Raw genomic sequence first — 18,127 nt, 5'->3', positions numbered from 1 at the left:
AGTAGGGGGCTCTCAGCACTTTAGAGAGCCCTCATAATGCCAGTCAGCAACCACAAAAGTCTCAGGACATGGGTGCAAAGGAGGTGCAAAATGCAGTTGGTGCAGCACAACAAAGGAAGGTCGCCCGTCGCCGGAGAACAACTCAGTGAGTTGAGTGTCACAGGATGGAGTGCTGGGGCCTGGGCCACGCTGTGCACAAAGGAATTTTGCAAATAGTGCACAGAGGCCTCAGGAGGTGAAGAAAACGCAGTACACAGGGGTCCCGTCACTCTCAGGGAAGACAAGGTCTTACCTCCTCCAAATTGCGTCAGGAGGACCTCAGGACAGTCGATGTCGATGGGGTCCAACCACTGTGTCCTTGGGAGCATGCTCATCGCTGTGAGAGGAGTCCAAGTGTACCGGTCGTCGTCTTAGAAGGTGCCTGCGTGAGCAGAGGAGTGACTCTGTCACCCCACAGGAGATTTCTTCGGTCCTTCTCGTGCGGAACGTAAGGCAGGGAGTCCTCAGAGCGTGTACACCATGGAAACTGTTGCAGTTGCTGGCAGGAGTTGAAGTTGCAGAGGAAAAGTATCATTTGTGGATACTTTGTTGCCGTTATAGCAGTTCCTGGAGCAGGCTGCAGCTGATCTGAGGTCAGAGGATGAAGTAGTAGTTGCAGAGGATTCCTAAAGGAAACTTTCAAGCAGAATCTGAAGAGAAAACACAGGAGAAACCCTAAATAGCCCTGAGAGGGGGATTGGCTACCTTTTCAGCTATCAGGAGGGGCCTCTGACATCACCTGCTGGCATTGGCCACTCAGAGGCCTCCAGAGTGCCCCCACACCTTGAAAAGCAAGATGGCTGAAGTCTGGGACACACTGGAGGAGCTCTGGGTACCACCCCTAGGGTGGTGATGGACAGAGGAGTGGTCACTCCCTTTTCCTTTGTCCAGTTTCACGCCAGAGCAGGGGACAAGGGGTCCGTGAACTGGTGTAGACTGGTTTATGCAAGGAGGGCACCATCTGTGCCCTCAAAGTATTTCCAGAGGCTGGTGGAGGCTACCAATCCCCAGCCTGTAACACCTATTTCCAAAGAGAGAGGGTGTAACATCCTGCTCTTAGAGGAAATGCTTTGTTCAGCCTTCCTTGTACTGGGCTGCTCAGACCCCAGGAGGGCAGAATCCGGTCTGTGAGGTGGCAGCAGCTGTAACTGCAGTACAACCCTCAGAGAGCTGGTTTGGCAGTACTGGGGGTCCATGGTGGAGCCCCAAGGATGAATGGAATTGGCTCCCCAAGACCAGATTTGGAATGGGGGGGACAATTCCATGATCTTAGACATGATACATGGCCATATTCGGAGTTAACATTGTGAACCTACATATAGGTATTGACCTATATGTAGTGCATGTGTGTAATGGCGTCCCCGCACTCACAAAGTCCCGGGAAATGGCCCTGATCTATGTGGGGGCACCTTTGCTAGTGCAAGGGTGCCCTCACACTCAGTAACTTTGCACCTAACCTTCAGCAAGTGAAGGTTAGACATATAGGTGACTTATAAGTTACTTAAGTGCAGTGAAAATGGCTGTGAAATAACGTGTGCTTTGTTTCATGCAGGCTGCAATGGCAGGCCTGTGCAAGGGTTTGTCTGATGTCCCTATGGGTGGCAAAAGAAATGCTGCAGCCCATATGGATCTCCTGGAACCCCAATGCCCTGGGTACCTAGGTACCAGATACTAGGAACTTATAAGGGGGTGTCCAGTGTGCCAAATGAAATTGATAAATGAAGTCACTAGCCTATAATGACAAATGTAAAAGCAGAGAGAGCATAAACACTGAGGTTCTGATTAGCAGAGCCTCAGTGGCACAGTCAAGCACTACAGACACACACATTAGGCCATAAACTATGAGCACTGGGGTCCTGACCATCAGCATCCCAGTGAGACAGGCAAAAACATACTGACATACAGGTAAAAATGGGGGTAGCATGCCAAGGAAGATGGTACTTTCCTACCCTCCTCCCCCCCCCCAAACGAGGGACAATAATGTTAACCTTGCCCAGATGAGTCTTCATTGTCTAAGTGGAGTATCTGGAGAGTCCATTGCATTGGAGTGGGTACTCCAAGGTCTATTTTCCACAGTATAGTCCATCCCCTGTAGGGAAATGGACCACCTCAACAATTTAGGGTTTTCACCTTTCATTTGTTTAAGCAATAATAGAGGTTTGTGGTCTGTTTGAACAATGAAGTGAGCCCTAAACAAGTATGGTCTCAGTTTCTTCAGTGCCCAGACCACAGCAAAGGCCTCCCTCTCTATGGCAGACCAACGCTTTTCTCTACCGGTCAACCTCCTGCTAATGAAATCAACAGGTTGATCCTGGTCCTCTGAGTTCAGTTGTGATACTACAGCCACTACCCCTAATTCAAAAGCATATGTTTGAACAATTAATTTTTGGAGTAGTTTGGGCTCTTTAAGACAGGTGTAGAGCACATTACCTGCTAAAGCTCCTCAAAGCTTTCTGACAGCTAGCTGTCCACAATACCTTTTTAGCCATTTTCTTACTGGTGAGGTCATTAAGAGGTGCTGCAATGGAGCCATAGTTCTTAATGAACCTCCTGTAATACCGAGTGAGGCCTAAGAAGACTCTTACCTGGGTCCGAGTAGTAGGGGGAGCCCAATCCATAAAGGTTTGAATCTTCCCCTGTAGTGGTGCAATCTGTTCTCCACCTACCAGGTGGCCCAGATAAACCACTTTCCCCTGCGCTATTTGCCACTTTGAACCCTTGATAGGTAGACCTGCCTTTTGCAGGGCCTCCAAAACTTTCCAGAGGTGGACCAGGTGATCCTCCCAGGTGGAGCTAAATACAGCAATTTCGTCCAAATATGCTGAACTAAAAGCTTCCAAACCTTGGAGGACTGTATTCACCAGCCTCTGAAAGGTAGCAGGTGCATTTTTCAAACCAAAGGGCATCACTGTGAAGTGGCAATGCCCTCCTATGGTAGAAAATGCAATTTTTGCTTTAGCATCTTCTGACATCTTGATCTGACAATACCCTGCAGTCAAAAGTGCTTAGATACTTGGCAGATTCCAGTGTATCTATTAGCTCATCTGCCCTGGGTATAGGGTTAACATCTGTTTCAGTTACTGTATTGATACCCCTATAGTCCACAAAAAAACTCAATTTTCTCTTTCTTTCTTTGCTATGCGGTTTGGGGACAAGCACCACTGGGCTGGCCCAGGGGCTAACAGAAGGCTCAATAACCCCAAGGTCTAACATTTTCTGAACTTCGGCTTTTATGCAATCTCTGACATGGTCAGGTTGCCTGTAAATTTTACTTTTGACAGGTAAACTGTCTCCAGTGTCAATTGTATGTTCACACCAAATAGTTGTACTAGGTGTGACTGAGAAGAGTTCAGAAAACTGATCAAGGAGTATTTTGCAGTCTTCCTTTTGCTCAGCAGTAAGGCAGTCTGCCAGAACCACTCTCTCCACTAAGCCATCAGCTTCAGTGGTGGAGAAGAGATCAGGGAGATGGTCACTCTCTTTTTCCTAGCCCTCATCTGTAGCCATGAGCAGGGTTAAGTCAGCCCTATCATAGTAAGGCTTTAGGCCATTGACATGAAGCACCCTAAGGGGGCATCTGGCAGTGCCCAGGTCTACCAGGTAGGTGACCTCACCTTTCTTTTCTACAATTAGATGGGGTCCACTCAATTTGTCCTGGAGTGCTATTGGGACCACAGGCTCCAATACCTACACCTTCTGTCCTGGGTGGTACTCTGTCAGGACAGCCTTCTGGTCAAACCATTGCTTTTGGAGCTCTTGGCTGGCCTGAAGGTTTTTGCTGGCCTTTTTCATGTACTCAGCCATTCTACTTCTCCGGTCAAGTACATAGTCCACAATGTCTTGTTTTGGAGCTTTTAAAGGTTGTTCCCAACCCTCTTAACAAGAGAAAGGGGACCCCTAACAAGGTGACCAAAGAGGAGTTCAAAGGGGCTGTAGCCCACTCCTTTTTGGGGTACCTCCCAGTAGGCGAAAAGGAGGCATGGTAATAGGACGTCCCATCTTCTGCTGAGTTTTTCAGAGAGTCCCATAACCAGACTTTTGAGAGTTTTATTAAACCTCTCAACCAGTCCATTAGTTTGTGGATGACAAGGGGTGGTGAACTTGTAGGTAACACCACACTCCTTCCACATTGCTTTTAGGCATGCAGACAGTGAAGTTACTACCTCTGTCTGACACCACTTCCTTAGGGAAGCCCACTCTGGAAAAAGATTCCCAGGAGGGCCTTTGCCACTGCCAGGGCTGTAGTGGTCCTTAATGGGATAGCATCTGGGTACCTTGTGGCATGGTCCACCGCCACAAGGATAAATCTATTGCCAGAAGCTGTTGGAGGGTCAAGTGGGCCAACAATATCAAGCCCTACCTTTTAAAAGGGCACCCCAACCACTGGCAGCGGCATCACGGGGGCTTTGGTGTGCCACCAGTCTTGCCACTGGCTTGGCAGGTGACACAGGAGCGACAAAACTCCTTTGTGTCTTCTGACATATGGGGCCAGTGAAAATGTGGAACAAATCAGTCCCATGTTTTGTTCTGGCCTAAATGCCCAGCTAAAGGGATGTCATGAGCCAGAGTTAGGAGAAATTCTCTGTACTGAAGGGGGATGACCAGTCTTCTGGTAGCATCAGGTGTAAGGTCCCTTGCTTTAGTATAAAGAAGACTATTCTCCCAATAAACTCTGTGTGTGTCAGTGACATCACCATTTTTGCTGCTTGATAGCTTGCTGTCTGAGGCCCTCCAATGTGGGACAGGTTTGCTGTGCCACATTCACCTCTTCCTTGGCAGACCCCCCTGCACCCAAAGGCTCAGCTGTATCAGCTTCCAGCTCCTCCGGTGTAGGTTCTGCACAGGGAGACACTTCCTTTTCCTAAAAAGGGGAATCATCTGTGGAGGGAGGGATAGTGAACAAGGGTTTTCCCTTCCTACCATTAGTTTTTGGGAGCACTTGGTCCCATTATTCCAGGATCCACATTTCCCTGTCCTCTTTGCTTCTTGACCTGAGCCCTAGGAAAGAGCAAAGACATGCCCAGGAATGCCCGGCATTGCTGCTTGGGCTTACAACCCCACTTCAGCCCAAGCTGAAATCTCCAAATCATTGCCTAGCAGACATTCTACAGGGAAGTTAGTGGCTACCACAACTTTCTTTGGACCGGTAACCCCTCCACCCCCCAGTTGAGATTTACAACAACCATGGGTGGCTTACAGTGTTGCTATGGGCGTCTGTCACTTGGTACTGGTGACCAAGTAGGTGCTGCTCAGGGGCAACCAGTTTTTCCATCACCATGGTGACACTGGCACCTGTGTTCCTGGAGGCCTCAACCTGAACACCATTAATCAGGGGTAGCTGCCTGTACTTATCCATATTAAGGGGACATGCAACTAAAGTGGCTAGGTCAATGCCACCATCAGAGACTAAAACAGCCTCAGTGATCTCCCTAACTAGACCAACCCCAACTACATTACCAATGGTGAGCCAGCCACACCCTTTGATTGGCTACTAGTAGTGTTTTTCCCACCACCAATGCTATTACTAGGGGCACTAGTGGTTGCAGAGGGGTTGTGGTGGTGGGAAGTTTGGTGTTTTCTTTGGACAATGACTGTCAGTTGCCCAATGGCCTTTGGCTTTACACATAGAACACCAAGGTTTCTTATCTTTGTGTAAAGAGGATTTGGACATACCACACCCAGAGGATTTTTGTGGGCTTGATGAAGACTTGATGATTTTTTATCTTTGTCCCCACCCTTGTCATGTGACTTACCATCATTCTTCTTGATATCCTTGTCAACCCCTGTATGAGCTTTTCTACTCACCCTTGTTCTGACCAATTTGTCTGCGTTCTTTCCAAATTCTTGGGGAGAGATCAGATATGAGTGCACAAGATACTGATGCAACAAGTCAGACACACAGTTATTCAAAATATGCTCACTCAGAATCAAGCTATATTGGCTTTCATAATCAGTCACTTTACTGCCATTTAACAAACATTTTAGGGCCTTCACAGAACAGTCTACAAAGTCAGTCCAGTCCTGTGATGACTCCTTTCTGGTCTGTCTGAACTTAAGTTTGTACTGTTCATAGGTTAAGCCCAAACCATCTAAGAGTGCACTTTTAAGAATTTGGTAATTATCTGCATCATCTTCTCTGACAATAAGGATTCTGTCTCTTGTGAGAAAGTATTCTGTTTCTAGCATGATTATCCCCACTTTTGTCCTGTTTGTGAGTGTGTGTCAGTGTGTTTTTACTGTGTCACTGGGATCCTGCTAGCCAGGTCCCCAGTGGTCATAGATAAAAACCTATATGTCAGTATGTTTTGCCTGTCTCACTGGGATCCTGCTAGCCTGGACCCCAGTGTTCATAGTGTGTGGCCTAATGTGTATGCCTGTGTGGTGCCTAACTGTGTCACTGAGGCTCTGCTAACCAGAACCTCAGTGCTAATGTTCTCTCTGCTTTTAAATTTGTTAATGTAGGCCAGTGAGTTCATTTACCAATTTCAATTGGCATACTGGACCCCCCTTATAAGTCCCTAGTATGTAGTACCTAGGCACCCAGGGCATTGGGGTTCCAGGAGATCCACATGGGCTGCAGCATTTATTTTGCCACCCATAGGGAGGTCAGACAAACCCTTACACAGGACTGCCATTAAAGCCTGCGTGAAATAGTGCTCACACTATTTCACAGCCAGTTTCACTGCACTTAAGAAACTTATAAGTCAACTATATGTCTAACCTTCACTTGCTGAAGGTTAGGTGCAAAGTTACTAAGTGTGAGGGCACCCTTGCACTAGCAAGTACCATCTTACCTGGCATGTTACCCCCATATTTCACTGTATATATGTTGTTTTAGTCTATGTGTCACTGGGACCCTGCCAGGCAGGGCCCCAGTGCTCATAAGTATGGGCCCTGTATGTGTTCCCTGTGTGATGCCTAACTGTCTCACTGAGGCTCTGCTAACCAGAACCTCAGTGGTTATGCTCTCTCTGCTTTCCAAATTTGTCACTAACAGGCTAGTGACTACATTTACCAATTCACATTGGCATACTGGTACACCCATATAATTCCCTAGTATATGGTACTGAGGTACCCAGGGTATTGGGGTTGCAGGAGATCCCTATGGGCTGCAGCATTTCTTTTGCCACCCATAGGGAGCTCTGACAATTCTTACACAGGCCTGCCACTGCAGCCTGAGTGAAATAACGCCCACGTTATTTCACAGCCATTTACCACTGCACTTAAGTAACTTATAAGTCACCTAAATGTCTAACCTTCACCTGGTGAAGGTTGGGTGCAAAGTTACTTAGTGTGTGGGCACCCTGGCACTAGCCAAGGTGCCCCCACATCGTTCAGGGCAAATTCCCCAGACTTTGTGAGTGCGGGGACACCATTACACTTCCGACCATGGCCATGTAACATGTCTAAGATCATGGAATTGTCATTCTGGTATTGGGGGACAATTCCATGATCCCCCGGGTCTCTAGCACAGAACCCGGGTACTGCCAAACTGCCTTTCTGGGGTCTCTACTGCAGCTGCTGCTGCCAACCCCTCAGACAGGTTTCTGACCTCCTGGGGTCTAGGCAGCCCTGGCCCAGGAAGGCAGAACAAAGGATTTCATCTGAGAGAGGGTGTTACACCCTCTCCCTTTGGAAATAGGTGTGAAGGGCTGGAGAGGAGTACCCTCCCCCAGCCTCTGGAAATGCTTTGATGGGTACAGATGGTGCCCATCTCTGCATAAGCCAGTCTACACCGGTTCAGGGATCCCCCAGCTCTGCTCTGGCGTGAAACTGGACAAAGGAAAGGGGAGTGACCACTCCCCTGACCTGCACCTCCCAGGGGAGGAGCCCAGAGCTCCTCCAGTGTGTCCCAGACCTCTGCCATCTTGGAAACACACTGGACTGCTCTGAGTGGCCAGTGTCAAGAGGTGACGTCAGAGGCTCCTTCTGATAGGCTCTTACCTCTCTTGGTAGCCAATCCTCCTAACCTGGAAGCCAAACCTCCTTTTCTGGCTATTTAGGGTCTCTGCTTTGGGGAATTCTTTAGATAACGAATGCAAGAGCTCATCAGAGTTCCTCTGCATCTCCCTCTTCACCTTCTACCAAAGGATCGACTGCTGACAGCTCAGGACACCTGCAAAACCGCAACAAAGTAGCAAGACGACTACCAGCAACATTGTAGCGCCTAATCCTGCCGACTTTCTCGACTGTTTCCAGGTGGTGCATGCTCTGGGGGTAGCCTGCCTTCACCCTGCACCAGGAGCTCTGAAGAAATCTCCCGTGGGTCGACGGAATCTTCCCCCTGCTAACGCAGGCACCAAAAGACTGCAATAGAACCAAACAAAATATATTAGCGGAGCACAACAGTTTTTTCTAAAGTATTGGTAGTCTAAAAGTCAAATGTGACTATATAATTAATAAACTGTGATGAACTGTCCACAATCCATATATACTCATGTAATGTTATTAACCTCAAACAATGTAGGTTCTCATAGTTTTATATAATGAAAATATTTAATTCAAAATTGTTGACAATGAAAAATAACATACAACACTAAACCCCTACAATAGAAATCCAACAATCATAAAAGACATAATGTAAATAGATACAATAAAAGTCCATAGTCGAACACAGAAATGAACTTTGAGTCAAAAGACCGGATGGTATTTGTCGAATCCACATGTAACATCAGCTGACATGTGTTTCGTCCACACATTGGACTTCTTCAAGGCTGATAAATCATAATTCAAAACATTACATTAATAATTTAAAAATTACAAAATCTAAAAAATAACTCCAAAGACTAAAGAAAGGACCACAGTTAGTCAACTTTCACCAAAAGTGTGTTAGAAATAGAAAACGTGCCACAGAGAACCTACATCCCGAATTAGTATTTGAGATTAATACAAAAGTAATGTGGTGAGTATGAGTGATAGGGATAATATTCAATATGAATGTGATGGTGAGTCACTATTTTTAAGTATAATGAAGAAACCTTCAGATCCCCAAAAATTGATTGAAGGTAAAATACCTTAATCTCTCCATTTACCACTTGTATCTCCAAATGATATCCAAATCTCTAAATACCAGAAAAACAAGGGAAGAGACCCAATCATAAATTACCAGAATATAGGCCATATGTGTTACCTTCATTCAAAATCTGGTACCACACTAACTTTGGTATTGTCCACACAAAGCTTGTTCTTTTACAGGAAAACCGCAACTGATTTCCATTTTTTTGATAATGTAATTTTAGTTCATCAGCTTATAGTTGGTCCTACGAATAGATGGAAAGAACATGTTCGCACATATTAGCAGCTGATACAGGCCATGTTGTGGCCTTTATTTGCCATATCCTTCTTATCAGAGTAACCGTGATCCAATCTAAACAAAATACCTGAACCATCATAATAACATGGAACCTGGTTCCCTACAAAGTGCAATTTAAATCCATATAGATACATCACGTCACAAGTAAAATTAACATATGTGTGTTGTTCAAAGTGCTTGGCCATGAAAATATCAGGCCATAAATAAAAGTCACATAATGAAAATATATTGCCGATATTAGATGAGGTCGGTGATATGAGAGAGGATGTTCAATACTGGCTCAATATCAAATGGATGTAACAAAGTCAGAAAAACACATCCAAAAGTGTACGTGTTGTCCATGACAGTATAAACGGGAATGTCCCACATTAAGGGGCATATTTATACTCTGTTTGTGCCGGAATTGCGTCGTTTTTTTTTACACAATTCCGACGCAAAACTAACTCCATATTTATACTTTGGCGTTAGACGCATCTAGCGCCAAAGTCCATGGAGTTTGCGTCATTTTTTAGCGTGGACACCTACTTTGCATTAATGATATGCAAGGTAGGCGTTCCCGTCTAAAAAATTGACTCCGAGGCATGTGTGCCTTATTTACACTCCCGGGCAAAATTCACACCTGGGAGTGGGCGGGTCAAAAAAAATGACGTACGGACGCTTTTGCGCCGTTTTTTAGCGCCTGGTTAGGGCAGGCGTTAAGGGACCTGTGGGCTCGGAAGGAGCCCAGAGGTGCCCTCCCATGCCCCCAGGGACCCCCGCTGTCACCCTTGCCCACCCCAGGAGTACGCCTAAGGATGGAGGCACCCATCCCAGGGACATTAAGGTAAGTTCAGGTAAGTGTTTTTTTTTTTTTTTTTTGTGGCATAGGGGGGCCTGATTTGTGCCCCCCTACATGCCACTATGCCCAATGACCATGCCCAGGGGACAGAAGTCCCCTGGGCATGGCCATTGGGCAAGGGGGCATGACTCCTGTCTTTGCTAAGACAGGAGTCATTTCTATGGGAGTTGGGAGTCGGAAAAAGTGGCGCAAATCGGGTTGAGGTGAAAAATTTGCCTCAGCCTGACTTGCCCCATTTTTTGGCGCCCAAGCTCCATATCCCACTACGCCGGCGCTGCCTGGAGGACGTTGTTTTTTTCCACGCACACCAGGCAGCGCCGGAGGCTAACGCCGGCTAACGTCATTGAATAAATACGGCGCCCGCATGGCGCTTCAGAATGGCGTTAGCCGGCGCTAATTTTATTGACGCAAAACTGCGTTAGCGCAGTTTTGCGTCAAAAAGTATAAATATGGCCCTAACTCTATAACAAATAAGTATTAAAAGTCAATAAGGCACCCCCAAGAAAAGCCTTTCAAGTATGCGCATTGTCATAGACTAGCCGTACCGCCTCCAAAACTGACCTGTGTCTTCGTAACGTCTGCATGCTAACAATCTGCGTCCCGTTTTTCCTCGTTGTATTAACAACAAAGGTATGTACGTTTGAGAAAGCAAGAATGCCTTCTTAAAGCTGATTGGCGTCAGCATATTAGCCAATACCGACCCTCGATTTTGAGCCCACATTTATAATATTCTTTATAGTTGAAAGAGAAAAGGGCCCGCTACAAACAATCGCGAACATGGCGGCCATCTTAGAATAGTCCGTTCGACACTATCCTCAACATATGGACAGAATGAGGTGGCCAAAGAGACTCAAAATAAGAGGAAGGAGGAAGGTTACCAATTAACAACTTGATAGACACCTTTAGCAAAATGGTCAAAGAGGATCTATATAGATTGGAAAATCAAATAAAAAAAGGTCAATGTCACAAATCATATAATCTGACTCTTAAACAAAAATAAGCTTTAAAAGAACTTAGCGACAATCAAAACATAGTTATCAAAGAGGCTGATAAAGGAGGCAATATTGTCATCCTAAATAGGACAGATTATGTTAAGGAAATAGACAGACAGCTTATGGATAGTGTTGCATATATCAAACTACAGACCAATCCTTTGCAAAGGATCATAATAAATTTGGAAAGATGGTTACGAATGTGGCGGGAAGAGGGTTTGATTTCAGATTCGGAATTCAAATATATATTTAACCCATACCCTACATCATCATGTATATACATCTTACCTAAACTACATAAAAGTAGAACGTCACCTCCCGGTAGACCCATCATATCAGGGATAGGGGCACCTACTAAAAAAGACTTTCCGAATTCATCGATAGTTGTCTGCAACCTGTTGTTAAGAATATACCCTCATATCTACAAAATACAAAAGATGTTCTTGCAAAATTAGAGGATATAGTGTGGACATCAGGAATGATCTGGGTTACACTAGATGTTTCCTCACTATATACCTGTATACCTAAGGATAAGGGATTGCAAGCAGTACGGCATTTTTCATCGGGAAGATCAGCATCATACTATGAACATACAGAAATGCTATTACATATGATAGAATTCACACTAGACAATAATGTCTTCATACATGAAGGTCAGTTGTTCAAACAAGCGCAAGGAGTTGCTATGGGGTCTAGATTCTCCCCATCGTATGCAAACCTATATATGGGTTGGTTTGAAGAAATCCATATTTGGAAGAACGGTCCCCCACATCTGACAGAAAACATCTTTTTTGGGGGGAGGTATATTGATGATGTTATCATGATTTGGACTGGATCGGAACAACGATTAGTGGAATTTTGTAATCATTTAAATTTGAATATGTATAATATACAGATGATTTATGAATGTAGTAAGGAAAACATATGTTTCCTGGATTTGAATATATTCATTAAAGACAACATAATTCACACTAAAATTTACCACAAACCAACAGCTTGTAATGCAATACTGCATGCAGAGAGTGCTCATCCCAAAACTCAGATCTCAGCTATTCCTCTTGGGGAAATGACTAGACTCAAGAGGAATTGTAGTGAACCTAATACATGCAACATGGAATTAGACATTTTGGAAAAAATATTCCTACTAAGGGGGTATTCCAAGCAAACTATTGATGTAGCAAGAAACAAAATCAATAGGACATGTAGGACAAACCTGTTGAATAGGCATAGCACATCTCCGAAAAGGTCCCAGGGCACAATGGTGAGTTTCTGTACGGAGTACAGTCAGAATAGCCAAAATATACATCGTATTCTACAAAAACATTGGAACATATTACAAACGGATAACACACTAGCAAAAATATTACCTAAAAGACCGAGAATGATTCACAAAAGGGGCAAAACAATTAGAAATGTGATATGTAAAAGTTATTTGCCCCCTTTAAGGGAAGAAACACCAACATGGTTACCAGGCAAAATCAATGGTTTTTATAAATGTGGTCATTGCAATATGTGTGGTTTTACAATGCATAAAACCCTGGAATTTCAGTATAATGGAAGTGGACCACATAAAATTACCACCTTTATAAATTGTAACACCAAATTTACTGTGTATATTTTGGAACGCGAATGTGGCCAGATATACGTGGGAAGTACTATCAGAACCTTGAAGGAACGTATTCAGGAACACATTCGTGCCCTGAGAAATAATGACACAATTTCACCAGTAGTCCGATACATGAACATCAAACATCCAGGTAGAGAAATTCCATCTATTAAATACATTGGAATTTATCATACCCCTGTTAATCCTAGAGGAGGTAATAGAACACTGGAGCTACAAAAAAATGAGGCGAAATGGATTATCAGGTTAAGGACTATAGAAATGGGGATGAACATTGATGATGAACTATATCATTTTTTACAATTATGTATATATGATTGTGGATTATAAGATATGTGTTCTTTCTATTACTAATACATCTTTTTACAGGCCAACAATACATTGGGATCAGTGGCTTGCTGTGCCTATATGTTTAATTGGTGTATACTCTCACATCATGGTGATGGTTGCCTCTCTTTGGGCTACATTGGCTATCCCCTGCTCGTCCAATTACTGTTTATCATATATAATTTTTCATGATAATGTGTACATATTGGATAAATATGTTAAGGTTCTTTCTTTCAGTTCCTCCTTCCTCCTTCCTCTTATTTTGAGTCTCTTTGGCCACCTCATTCTGTCCATATGTTGAGGATAGTGTTGAACGGAGTATTCTAAGATGGACGCCATGTTCGCGATTGTTTGTAGCGGGCCCTTTTCTCTTTCAACTATAAAGAATATTAATTATGTGGGCTTAAAATCGAGGGTCGGTATTGGCCAATATGCTGACGCCAATCAGCTTTAAGAAGGCATTCTTTCTTTCTCAAACGTACATACCTTTGTTGTTAATACAACAAGGAAAAACGGGAAGCCGATTGTTAGCATGCAGACGTTACGAAGACACAGGTCAGTTTTGGAGGCGGTACGGCTAGTCTATGACAACGTGCATACTTGAAAGGCTTTTCTTGGGGGTGCCTTATTGACTTTTAATACTTATTTGTTATAGAGTTAATGTGGGACATTCCCGTTTATACTATCATGGACAACACGTACACTTTTGGATGTGTTTTTCTGACTTTGGTACATCCATTTGATATTGAGCCAGTATTGAACATCCTCTCTCATATCACCGACCTCATCTAATATCGGCGATATATTTTCATTATGTGACTTTTATTTATGGCCTGATATTTTCATGGCCAAGCACTTTGAACAACACACATATGTTAGTTTTACTTGTGACGTGATGTATCTATATGGATTTAAATTGCACTTTGTAGGGAACCAGGTTCCATGTTATTATGATGGTTCAGGTATTTGTTTAGATTGGATCACGGTTCCTCTGATAAGAAGGATATGGCAAATAAAGGCTACAACATGGCCTGTATCAGCTGCTAATATGTGTGAACATGTTCTTTCCATCTATTCGTAGGACCAACTATAAGCTGATGAACTAAAATTACATTATCAAAAAAATGGAAATTAGTTGCGGTTTTCCTGTAAAATAACAAGCTTTGTGTGGACAATACCAAGGTTAGTGTGGTACCAGATTTTGAATATAGGTAACACATATGGCCTATATTCTGGTAATTTATGATTGGGTCTCTTCCCTTGTTTTTCTGGTATTTAGAGATTTGGATATAATTTGGAGATACAAGTGGTAAATGGAGAGATTAAGGTATTTTCCCTTCAATCAATTTTTGGGGATATGAAGGTTTCTTCATTATACTTAAAAATAGTGACTCACTATCACATTCATATTGAATATTATCCCTATCACTCATACTTACCACATTACTTATGTATTAATCTCAAATACTAATTTGGGATGTAGGTTCTCTGTGGCACGTTTTCTATTTCTAACACACTTTTGGTGAAAGTTGACTAACTGTGGTCCTTTCTTTAGTCTTTGGAGTTATTTTTTAGATTTTGTAATTTTTAAATTATTAATGTAATGTTTTGAATTATGATTTATCAGCCTTGAAGAAGTCCAATGTGTGGACGAAACATGTGTCGGCTGATGTTACATGTGGATTCGACAAATACCATCCAGTCTTTTGACTCAAAGTTCATTTCTGTGTTTGACTATGGACTTTTATTGTATCTATTTACATTATGGGGGTTATTCTAACTTTGGAGGAGGTGTTAATCCGTCCCAAAAGTGACGGAAAAGTGACGGATTTACCACCAGCCGTATTACGAGTCCATTATATCCTATGGAACTCGTAATACGGCTGGTGGTATATCCGTCACTTTACCGTCACTTTTGGGACGGATTAACACTCCTCCAAAGTTAGAATAACCCCCTATATCTTTTATGATTGTTGGATTTCTATTGTAGGGTTTAGTGTTGTATGTTATTTTTCATTGTCAACAGTTTTGAATTCAATATTTTCATTACATAAAACTATGAGAACCTACATTGTTTGAGGTAAATAACAATACATGAGTATATATGGATTGTCGACAGTTCATCACAGTTTATTAATTATATAGTCACATTTGACTTTTTGACTACCAATACTTTAGAAAAAATTGTTGTGCTCCGCTAATATATTTTGTTCGGTTCTATTGTTACGTTTTTTTCTCTGAAAAACCGGAAAGCACATCAGGGCAACGATGTGCATTAGTGTATGAGCACTACCGAATAGCATTTATACTTGGGTAAATCAGGAAATGTGCATTGATACTGTTGGTTAGTGTTGCCAAATTAGTTTTTTCTTATAACCAGAAGACTGCAACACCGGTCCTCTGGGTCCCCTGTCATCCTGACGAGCGTGGTCCCTGGAACACAGCAACTCTGTCCAAGTGACTCCCGCAGTCCAGGGACTCTTCAGTCCAAGTTTGGTGGAGGTAAGTCCTTGCCTCCCCACGCTAGCCTGCAAAGCTGTGTATCACGTGATTTGCAGCTGCTCCGGCTCCTGTGCACTCTTCCATGATTTCCTTTGTGCACAGCCAAGCCTGGGTCCCCGGCACTCCACCCTGCAGTGCACAACCTTCTGAGTTGTCCTCCGGCATCGTGGGACTCCCTTTTGTGACTTTGCATTGACTCCAGTTCACTTTTCTTCTAAGTGCCTGTTGGGGTACTTCTGTGGATGCTGCCTGCTTCTGTGAGGGCTTCCTGAATTGCTGGCCACCCCCTCTTCCCCTCCTCCAAGTGGCAACATCGTGGTCCCTCCTGGGCCACAGCAGCACCCAAAAACCTCCACCACAACCCTTGCAGCTAGCAAGGTTTGTTTGCAGTCACCTCTGCAAGCTTCATCGCAACGTGGTACACCAGTCTTCCAAAGGAGAAGTCCCTAGTCCTCTTCTTTCTTGCAGAACTCCAAGCTTCTTCCAACCAGTGGCAGCTTTCTTGCACCCTCAGCTCGCATTTCCTGGGCTCCTGCCCACTCTCGACACTGTTGCGACCATTGGACTTGGTCCGCTTATCTTACAGGTACTCAGGTCCGGAAATACACTGTTGTTGCATTGCTGGTGTTTGTTCTTCCTGCAGAATCCCCCTATCACAACTTCTGTGCTCTCTGGGGGCAGTAGGTGCACTTTACACCTACCTTTCAGGGTCTTGGGATGGGCTATTTTTCTAACCCTCACTGTTTTCTTACAGTCCCAGCGACCCTCTACAAGCTCACATAAGTTTGGGGTCCATTTGTGGTTCGCATTCCACTTTTGGAGTATATGGTTTGTGTTGCCTCTATACCTATGTGCTCCTATTGCAATCTATTGTGATTCTACACTGTTTACATTACTTTTCTTGCTATTACTTACATAATTTTGGTTTGTATACATATATCTTGTGTATATAACTTATCCTCTTACTGAGGGTACTCACTGAGATACTTTTGGCATATTGTCATCAAAATAAAGTACCTTTATTTTTAGTAACTCTGTGTATGGGGTTTTCTTAAGATATTGTGCATATGATATATGATATACAAGTGGTATAGTAGGAGCTTTACATGTCTCCTAGTTCAGCCTAAGCTGCTTTGCCATAGCTACCTTCTATCAGGCTAAGCTGCTAGAAACACCTCTTCTACACTAATAAGGGATAACTGGACCTGACACAAGGTGTAAGTACCTCTGGTACCCACTACAAGCCAGGCCAGCCTCCTACTCACTCAGCTCATCTTCTCACTAGCAGAAGACCCCTCCACCTTGAAGGCTAACTTCCACAGGTGCATGTCGGGAATCACCAACTGGATGAATAACAACTGCCAAAAACTCAACACAGTCAGAACAGAAGTGCTGATCTTTGGGAACAGCACCTACTCGCAGAATGACTACCGGTGGCCTACCAAACTAAGTCCAGTACCTACTCCAACAAACCACATTCAAAACCTTTGCATCTCCTGGACAGCAAGCTCACCATGAAAAACTAGATAAATGAAGTCTCCTCCACCTATTTCCCCACTCTTCTCATGCTATATAAGATCTTCAAATGACTCCCAATCAACACTAGATGAACCGTCACTCAAGCCCTGTTCTCCAGCCAGTTGGAATACCTCAATTCACTCTGTTTAGGAATCATTATTCACCAACTAAAGAGACTGTAGACCACATAGAATTCAGTGGCCAGACTTATCCTCGACCTCACCATATGAACCCAGACCATCACCCCCACTTCAAGAAGCTCCACTAGCTCCCTATTCAGAAGAGATGTCAATTTAAGATGCTGATCCACACCTACAAGACTATTCATAATCAAGTTCCAGCATACATTAACCACCGTTCTGAACTCCCACCAACCCTCCAGACACCTGCACTCTGCTTCCATCTCCCTCACACACACCCCTTGCATCCATTGAAGCAACAGTGGAGGACGATCCTTCTCCTACCTTGCAGCGAAATCTTGGAATGTCCCCCTCCTCCACCTCCGGACCTCATCATCTCTTCTGGAATTCAGGAAAGGACTCAAAACCTGACTTTCAACTGAACTCCTTAGCAGCTATGTTCTCAGTGCATGGACACCCTCGCGGGTGATTAGCCACTCTCTATAAATCATGTTTCATTGATTGATTGATTGACACACTGGGACTACCAAGCAGGTTGGTGCAGCAGACATATCAATAAAGTTAAACTGAAGATAATGTTCTAAAATATACCAAAAAGATGCGCCGTTCCAAAATTTGAGGCTCCACTCTACCATTTTGGGTGGGAGTCTCAGGTCCCCACAGGTGTTAGCTGTTTAGGAACACAAGCCCTCACTCACCATTAGGTGACATGCTTCACCATCAGGCCATGCTCCTCGTCAGGCCGGCATTGAAATGCCTGAAAGGCCCTTTCACAGGGCTATTTACCCAGAGATCCTTTCTTAAGAAGATGCCGTTGATGAACGGGTGTATAAG

The sequence above is a fragment of the Pleurodeles waltl genome, chromosome 2_2 (assembly GCF_031143425.1).
Source record: "Pleurodeles waltl isolate 20211129_DDA chromosome 2_2, aPleWal1.hap1.20221129, whole genome shotgun sequence".
Lineage (NCBI taxonomy): Eukaryota > Metazoa > Chordata > Amphibia > Caudata > Salamandridae > Pleurodeles > Pleurodeles waltl.
The sequence above is the reverse complement of the archived record's forward strand: the minus strand, read 5'-3'. Positions refer to the sequence as shown.